This window comes from Bombina bombina, chromosome 3, assembly GCF_027579735.1.
Source record: "Bombina bombina isolate aBomBom1 chromosome 3, aBomBom1.pri, whole genome shotgun sequence".
In the NCBI taxonomy this organism is placed as follows: Eukaryota; Metazoa; Chordata; class Amphibia; order Anura; family Bombinatoridae; genus Bombina; species Bombina bombina.
The window spans coordinates 279,414,512-279,423,436 of NC_069501.1; positions in this window are offsets into that span (position 1 = coordinate 279,414,512).

Genomic DNA, 8,925 nt, shown 5'->3' on the forward strand with positions numbered 1-8,925 from the left:
CCACACGCACACACACTCAGAGCCCACACGCACACACACTCAGAGCCCACACGCACACACACTCAGAGCCCCCCCGCACACACACTCAGAGCCCCCCCGCACACACACTCAGAGCCCCCCCGCACACACACTCAGAGCCCCCCCACACACACACTCAGAGCCCCCCCACACACACACTCACAGCCCTCACACGCGCACACACACACAGCCCTAACACGCGCACACACACACAGCCCTAACACGCTGTTACAAACTGCTGTTTGTAACTGGCCCTTTAAATGGAAAATTGCCCTGCTTCCCTGGATTTTGGAGAAGCCTATTTGCCAGCCTCCTTCCACATGACTATGGCCCCTGGAAGATTGTGCCCCTGAGGACATATTGACTTTTGTTGGGTGTGTGTGTGGCCCTTTAAGAACCGTCTGGGGACATATTGTGACTCTGGTGAACAATGCCCCCTTTAAGACTATGTCCCCAGACCTGTGAAATGACTTGTCCCTGGCTTTCTCCCACTTGGTTCAGTTTCATTGTGTGCCATTAAGAGTTAAATTTTGTTCAGCTTCAAGAAACCTATTCTAAATACAAGTCTGCTGGGATTAGCTCTAATTAGGTTTAGTGATCAACTTTCCCATTGTCTAATCAGACTAGTATTGATAAGGTGGACTGCATTGTTTTATTGTGTGTAATGTTATCTGCTGAAGTAAATGTTGTGGCCTGTCAAAGGGAGTGTCTCTCTATCTAATATCAAATGTGTGATGGGGGATTTTATGCCTCCCCCTGAGAGTGTCCTGTTTGCATGTAACCTCAATAAAAAGGAGGCTGTGTGCTCCAGCACATCAGACCTATGTTGACCCTCTAACTTGAAGCTTTGACTCATGTTTGTAGGGGACAGCTTCAGCTAATATCACTACAGGGATTGCTGACTATGGTGCTGATGATTCTTTGGTGAGCGCTAGGAGCATCCTTTTCTACGGTCCAACTTCCAGCCAGCCTGGAGGCAACCGTAACATTTGGCGGCAGCGGTGGGATTGGCGTCCTAGCGCAAGGAGCAGCACTGGTATCGTAGGAGAGTAATTGAGGGCAACGCTAGCCACTGCGCAGCGTCCCTACCTACAGCAGCATGGAGCTGACAAGATACTGGTCAGAACCATGTGAAGAGCATCTCAACCGGATCCGTCGCTATGAGGGCGCGGATTTCGTTCCAGAAGTAAAGAGGCGGCTAGTCCGATATGGTCCAGACCCTGCACAGGAGGTAGTCAGTCGCCTCATCCAGGAATTGGCTACGGAGAACAAAGCGGCACGAGCCTTTGAGCGCCAACTGTGGAGTTTGAGGGTATGGACACCTGGTCTCTCTCCCCAGCCGCAGCATGTTCCACAGGGAGAAGGGAGCAGCGACCTCCCTCCCCAGCGGCAGTATACTGTGCAGAGGGAAGAGACAACCGGTCTCCTTCCCCAACCAGAGATACCAGAGGCAGCAGGCCTCATAGACTGGTCCTGGGAGGACCCCCAGCAGGCAGGTGGAGATGGGACCGCAGTCTCTCTACCGGCCCTACAGGGACGCTGGGCAGGCGGCCCAGATCCCCAGCGACAGACCCAGCTACAGGGAGGGGAGAGCATCGACCTCCCTCCCCAGTCGGAGTGTGCCTTCCAGGGAGAGGAGACAACCGGTCTCTCTCCCCAACCGCAGCATGTTCCACAGGAAGCGGAGAGCATCGACCTCCCTTCCCAACGGCCGCCGGAGTATCAGGAGGAGGAGGTAAGCCAATCTCCCCCTCCCCAGCTAACTCCTAACTTGGGCCCAGGGTTAACAGTGGAGATGTTAACCCCCACTGACCCCCACGTTCCCTTTGCCACCGGGCAGGACTATGCCCCAATTCCCCCAGCAGAAGAGCTGGCATCAGGACAGAGCACTGCTGGCCTCTGCCCTACAGACCTTGTCCTTGTTACAGGACTGGCCTGCAAACCCCTCACCCCAGCAGAAGCGCTGGCACCAGGGCAGAGTGCCGCTGGCCTCTGCCCCCCAAGTACCATCAGCTATTTGCCCAGCTGCGCCAGGAAGGCAGAGGATGCTACACTGTCATCCTATAACCTGGAACTTACAGGCCAGTGCTACTTGTTGTGGGGGGGCTGCTTTGCTGCTAGTGTTTATTTGTGGGTGGGTTGCGAGACTAACTTAGGCACTGACCAACAGAAGGTCAGGTGCCTGGTTAGTCTCCCTCCAAAAGGGGAGATATGTTACAAACTGCTGTTTGTAACTGGCCCTTTAAATGGAAAATTGCCCTGCTTCCCTGGATTTTGGAGAAGCCTATTTGCCAGCCTCCTTCCACATGACTATGGCCCCTGGAAGATTGTGCCCCTGAGGACATATTGACTTTTGTTGGGTGTGTGTGTGGCCCTTTAAGAACCGTCTGGGGACATATTGTGACTCTGGTGAACAATGCCCCCTTTAAGACTATGTCCCCAGACCTGTGAAATGACTTGTCCCTGGCTTTCTCCCACTTGGTTCAGTTTCATTGTGTGCCATTAAGAGTTAAATTTTGTTCAGCTTCAAGAAACCTATTCTAAATACAAGTCTGCTGGGATTAGCTCTAATTAGGTTTAGTGATCAACTTTCCCATTGTCTAATCAGACTAGTATTGATAAGGTGGACTGCATTGTTTTATTGTGTGTAATGTTATCTGCTGAAGTAAATGTTGTGGCCTGTCAAAGGGAGTGTCTCTCTATCTAATATCAAATGTGTGATGGGGGATTTTATGCCTCCCCCTGAGAGTGTCCTGTTTGCATGTAACCTCAATAAAAAGGAGGCTGTGTGCTCCAGCACATCAGACCTATGTTGACCCTCTAACTTGAAGCTTTGACTCATGTTTGTAGGGGACAGCTTCAGCTAATATCACTACAGGGATTGCTGACTATGGTGCTGATGATTCTTTGGTGAGCGCTAGGAGCATCCTTTTCTACGGTCCAACTTCCAGCCAGCCTGGAGGCAACCGTAACACACGCGCACACACACACAGCCCTCACACACACACAGCCCTCACACACACACAGCCCTCACACACACACAGCCCTCACACACACACAGCCCTCACACACACACAGCCCTCACACACACACAGCCCTCACACACACACACAGCCCTCACACACACACACAGCCCTCACACACACACAGCCCTCACACACACACAGCCCTCACACACACACAGCCCTCACACACACACAGCCCTCACACACACACAGCCCTCACACACACACAGCCCTCACACACACACAGCCCTCACACACACACAGCCCTCACACACACACAGCCATCACACACACACAGCCCTCACACACACACAGCCCTCACACACACACAGCCCTCACACACACACAGCCCTCACACACACACAGCCCTCACACACACACAGCCCTCACACGCACACACACACAGCCCTCACACGCACGCACACAGCCCTCACACGCACGCACACAGCCCTCACACACACGCACACAGCCCTCACACACACACACACACAGCCCTCACACACACACACACACAGCCCTCACACACACACAGCCCTCACACACACACACACACACAGCCCTAACACGCGCACACACACACAGCCCTCACACACACACAGCCCTCACACACACACAGCCCTCACACACACACAGCCCTCACACACACACAGCCCTCACACACACACACAGCCCTCACACACACACACAGCCCTCACACACACACAGCCCTCACACACACACAGCCCTCACACACACACAGCCCTCACACACACACAGCCCTCACACACACACAGCCCTCACACACACACAGCCCTCACACACACACAGCCCTCACACACACACAGCCCTCACACACACACAGCCATCACACACACACAGCCCTCACACACACACAGCCCTCACACACACACAGCCCTCACACACACACAGCCCTCACACACACACAGCCCTCACACACACACAGCCCTCACACGCACACACACACAGCCCTCACACGCACGCACACAGCCCTCACACACACGCACACAGCCCTCACACACACACACACACAGCCCTCACACACACACACACACAGCCCTCACACACACACAGCCCTCACACACACACACACACACAGCCCTAACACGCGCACACACACACAGCCCTCACACACACACAGCCCTCACACACACACAGCCCTCACACACACACAGCCCTCACACACACACAGCCCTCACACACACACACAGCCCTCACACACACACACAGCCCTCACACACACACAGCCCTCACACACACACAGCCCTCACACACACACAGCCCTCACACACACAGCCCTCACACACACACAGCCCTCACACACACACAGCCCTCACACACACACAGCCCTCACACACACACAGCCATCACACACACACAGCCCTCACACACACACAGCCCTCACACACACACACACACACAGCCCTAACACGCGCACACACACACAGCCCTCACACACACACAGCCCTCACACACACACAGCCCTCACACACACACAGCCCTCACACACACACAGCCCTCACACACACACACAGCCCTCACACACACACACAGCCCTCACACACACACAGCCCTCACACACACACAGCCCTCACACACACACAGCCCTCACACACACACAGCCCTCACACACACACAGCCCTCACACACACACAGCCCTCACACACACACAGCCCTCACACACACACAGCCCTCACACACACACAGCCCTCACACACACACAGCCCTCACACACACACAGCCCTCACACACACACAGCCCTCACACGCACACACACACAGCCCTCACACGCACACACACACAGCCCTCACACACACACAGCCCTCACACACACACACAGCCCTCACACACACACACAGCCCTCACACTCACACACACACAGCCCTCACACTCACACACACACAGCCCTCACACTCACACACACACAGCCCTCACACGCACACACACACAGCCCTCACACGCACACACACACAGCCCTCACACGCACACACACACAGCCCTCACACGCACACACACACAGCCCTCACACGCACACACACACAGCCCTCACACGCACACACACACAGCCCTCACACGCACACACACACAGCCCTCACACACACACAGCCCTCACACGCACACACACAGCCCTCACACGCACACAGCCACAGCCCTCACACGCACACAGCCACAGCCCTCACACGCACACAGCCACAGCCCTCACACGCACACACACACAGCCCTCACACGCACACAGTTCACACACACAGTTCACACACAGCCCCCCCCCCACACACACAGTTCACACACAGCCCCCCCCCCACACACACACAGTTCACACACACAGCCCACACACACACAGCCCACACATGTGTGCACTGTAGATGTGTTATAACAAATAAACATCAAAGAAGTATGCAGAGTTTAATAAACTATGTAAATCACTCAGACGTTTTAAAATTCTAAGTGCTTTGTTTTCTCAGTTTAAATAGGAGGTAATGTTCTCTCATTCAATCTGCTGTTCACCACATGTCTTTAGCACTGTTATGTCACTATCTGCTGCACATCATCTGCTGCTCACCACTTGTATTTAGCACTGCTATGTCACTATCTGCTGCACATAATGTCCTGCTCACCACATGTATTTAGCACTGCTATGTCACTATTTGCTACACAATGTACAATACTCTCTACAATCTGCTGCTCACCACATGTATTTAGCACTGCTATGTCATTATCTGATGCAGAAGGTACACTACTCTCTCCAGTGTGATGCTCACCACATGTATTTAGCACTGCTATGTCACTATTTGCTACACAATGTACAATATTCTCTACAATCTGCTGCTCACCACATGTATTTAGCACTGCTATGTCATTATCTGATGCAGAAGGTACACTACTCTCTCCAGTGTGATGCTCACCACATGTATTTAGCACTGCTATGTCACTATTTGCTACACAATGTACAATACTCTCTACAATCTGCTGCTCACCACATGTATTTAGCACTGCTATGTCATTATCTGATGCAGAAGGTACACTACTCTCTCCAGTCTGATGCTCACCACATGTATTTAGCACTGCTATGTCACTATCTACTGCACATATTACAATACTCTCTCCAGCGTGATTCTCACCACATTTATTTAGCCCTGCTATGTCACTATCTACTGCACATATTACAATACTCTCTCCAGTGTGATGCTCACCCTATGTATTTAGCACTGCTATGTCACTATCTTCTGCACAATGTACAATACACTCTCCAGTGTGATGCTTACCACATTAATTTAGCACTGTTATGTCACTATCTACTGCACATTTTACAATACTCTCTCCAAAGTGATGCTCACCACATTTATTTAGCACTGCTATGTCACTATTTACTGCACACTTTACAATACTCTATCCAATGTGATGCTCACCACATTTATTTAGCACTGCTGTGTCACTATCTGCTGCACAATGTACAATACACTCTCCAGTGTGATGCTCACCACATTTATTTAGCACTGCTATGTCTACTGCACATTTTACAATACTCTCTCCACTGAGTATTGTAAAATGTGCAGTAGATGTAGCAGTGCTAAATAAATGTGAGCATCACATTGGAGAGAGTATTGTAAAATGTTCAGTAGATAGAGACATAGCAGTGCTAAATAAATGTGGCGTGCATCACACTGGAGTGTGTATTGTACATTGTGCAGCAGATAGTGATATAGCAGTGCTAAATAAATGTTGAAAACATCACACTGGAGAAAGTATTATACCTTCTGCAGCAGATAGTGACATAACAGTGCTAAAAACATGTGGTGAGCATCACACTGGAGAGAGTATTGTACATTGTGCAGCAGAAAGTGACATAGCAGTGCTAAATACAAGTGGTGAGCATCAGTTTGAAAAGAGTATTGTACATTGTGCAGCATATATTGACATAGCAGTGCTAAATACAAGTGGTAAGCATCACACTGGAGAGAGTATTGTAATATGTGCAGTATATAGTGACATAGCAGTGCTAAATACAAGTGGTAGGCATCACACTGGAGAGAGTATTGTAATATGTGCAGTATATAGTGACATAGCAGTGCTAAATACAAGTGGTAGGCATCACACTGGAGATAATATTGAACCTTGTGCAGCAGATAGTGACATAGCAGTGCTAAATACAAGTGGTGAGCATCAGTTTGAAAAGAGTATTGTACATTGTGCAGCATATTTTGACATAGCAGTGCTAAATACAAGTAGTAAGCATCACACTGGAGAGAGTATTGTAATATGTGCAGTATATAGTGACATAGCAGTGCTAAATACAAGTGGTGAGCATGAGATTGAAGAGATTATTGTACCTTGTGCAGCAGATAGTGACATAGCAGTACTAAATACAAGTGGTGAGCATGAGATTGAAGAGAGTATTGTACCTTGTGCAGCAGATAGTGACATACCGTTGGTAACAAATCGCCTGTATATATGTCACATTTCAGTATTTCAAGCTAATAACCATAATCAATTACCAGATACATTCCATATGCTGTCACCAGTTTTACCCCCTTCTCCTTTGCCCTTATACCACATAGAAAACTTTGCAAGCAGAGCTGTGCAAGGTGGAAACTTTCCATGCCCTGCACACAATAAACAATCCTCAAGAAACAATTACGATCAGCAGCAAAGCCACAAAGAGAAGACAAGTTGAATAGCAAGTACAGACCTTTGTGTGATGAGGATATATAACCGTTGTTGTGATGGTGTTATAGATATCTATTTGAATCACAGAGATGCCATGTTGTTGGCCCCAGCCTGCTCACACACAGACAGCACAGTGCTCAGTCCCACACTCGCCCGCCCAGTGCCTGTCACTCCTCCTCCTCCCTCACTCCTGAATTTAAAGTTTCTTGCGCCCAAAATATTTAAATTAAAATGGCACCAAAAAAGAAATGCTAATTTTTTTTATTTTTTTTTTCTATTTACTGGTGCGGCGGGGCGGCCAGCCAGCCCTGTACAAAGATGTGCTAAAAAAATCTTAAGATAATTAATTTATCTATAATTATTGAAAATATAGTTTCCCATTACCCTATAAAATCATACAGTTAATCAGATTTTTATAACTTGATGAATTTCTTTGGAACCTATGATACTGTATGTATGTATGTATGTATATATATATATATATATATATATATACTGTATATTAGGATATCATGATACAGTGTTACTCAGGGCATATGAATAGACCGGTCCGGTCGCCAATGGCGACCTAATTTTCTTGCTGGCAAGTAAAATTTTTAAGTTACCAGCCCGAGCGGCGACCTGACATTTTAAGGGGGATATAAGAAGCAATAATAAAAAATGTCAATTTGCCTTTAAAATATGCGCACACACGGGAAAGGAGGGTAGAAAGGGGAGGTTCTTTCTGTTAAATGCATTCAAAGACCTCCCCTTATCTTCATGGCTCTTGGTCTCTTCCTTGTCAGTTGCTACTTCCCACCCCTAAGGTTGTCTGCGCGGGAAGACATCCTGCTAGAGCGGTGAGTGTTTCTTCTCTGTGTGTGTATATTAATGAAGTATGGGTTAAAGTGACTATATAGTTATGGTAGGCAGCTTGCTCATGTACATTATGCCGACGTACTCCAGGGTCCTCTGCAGAACTTCAGCACAATGTACATGATCAAGCTGCCTACTATAACAATATAGAGCACTGCACAATTTTTCTGGACACTACTTTTGCTTCAAAAACTGACTTTACCAATTTGTAGAGAACATACCATCTCCATGCACCCAGTCAAATCTGCTAGCGCGGCACTGACAGTTGCGCTAGTAGTTGAAAGGCAGCCAGACAGAAAGGGGGAAAAAAGTGTTTTTAACATGCTCGTTATGTCAAAGCTCTATAGGTTGAAGGGTGGCAGCATTAAATATACTTAGTCAATCG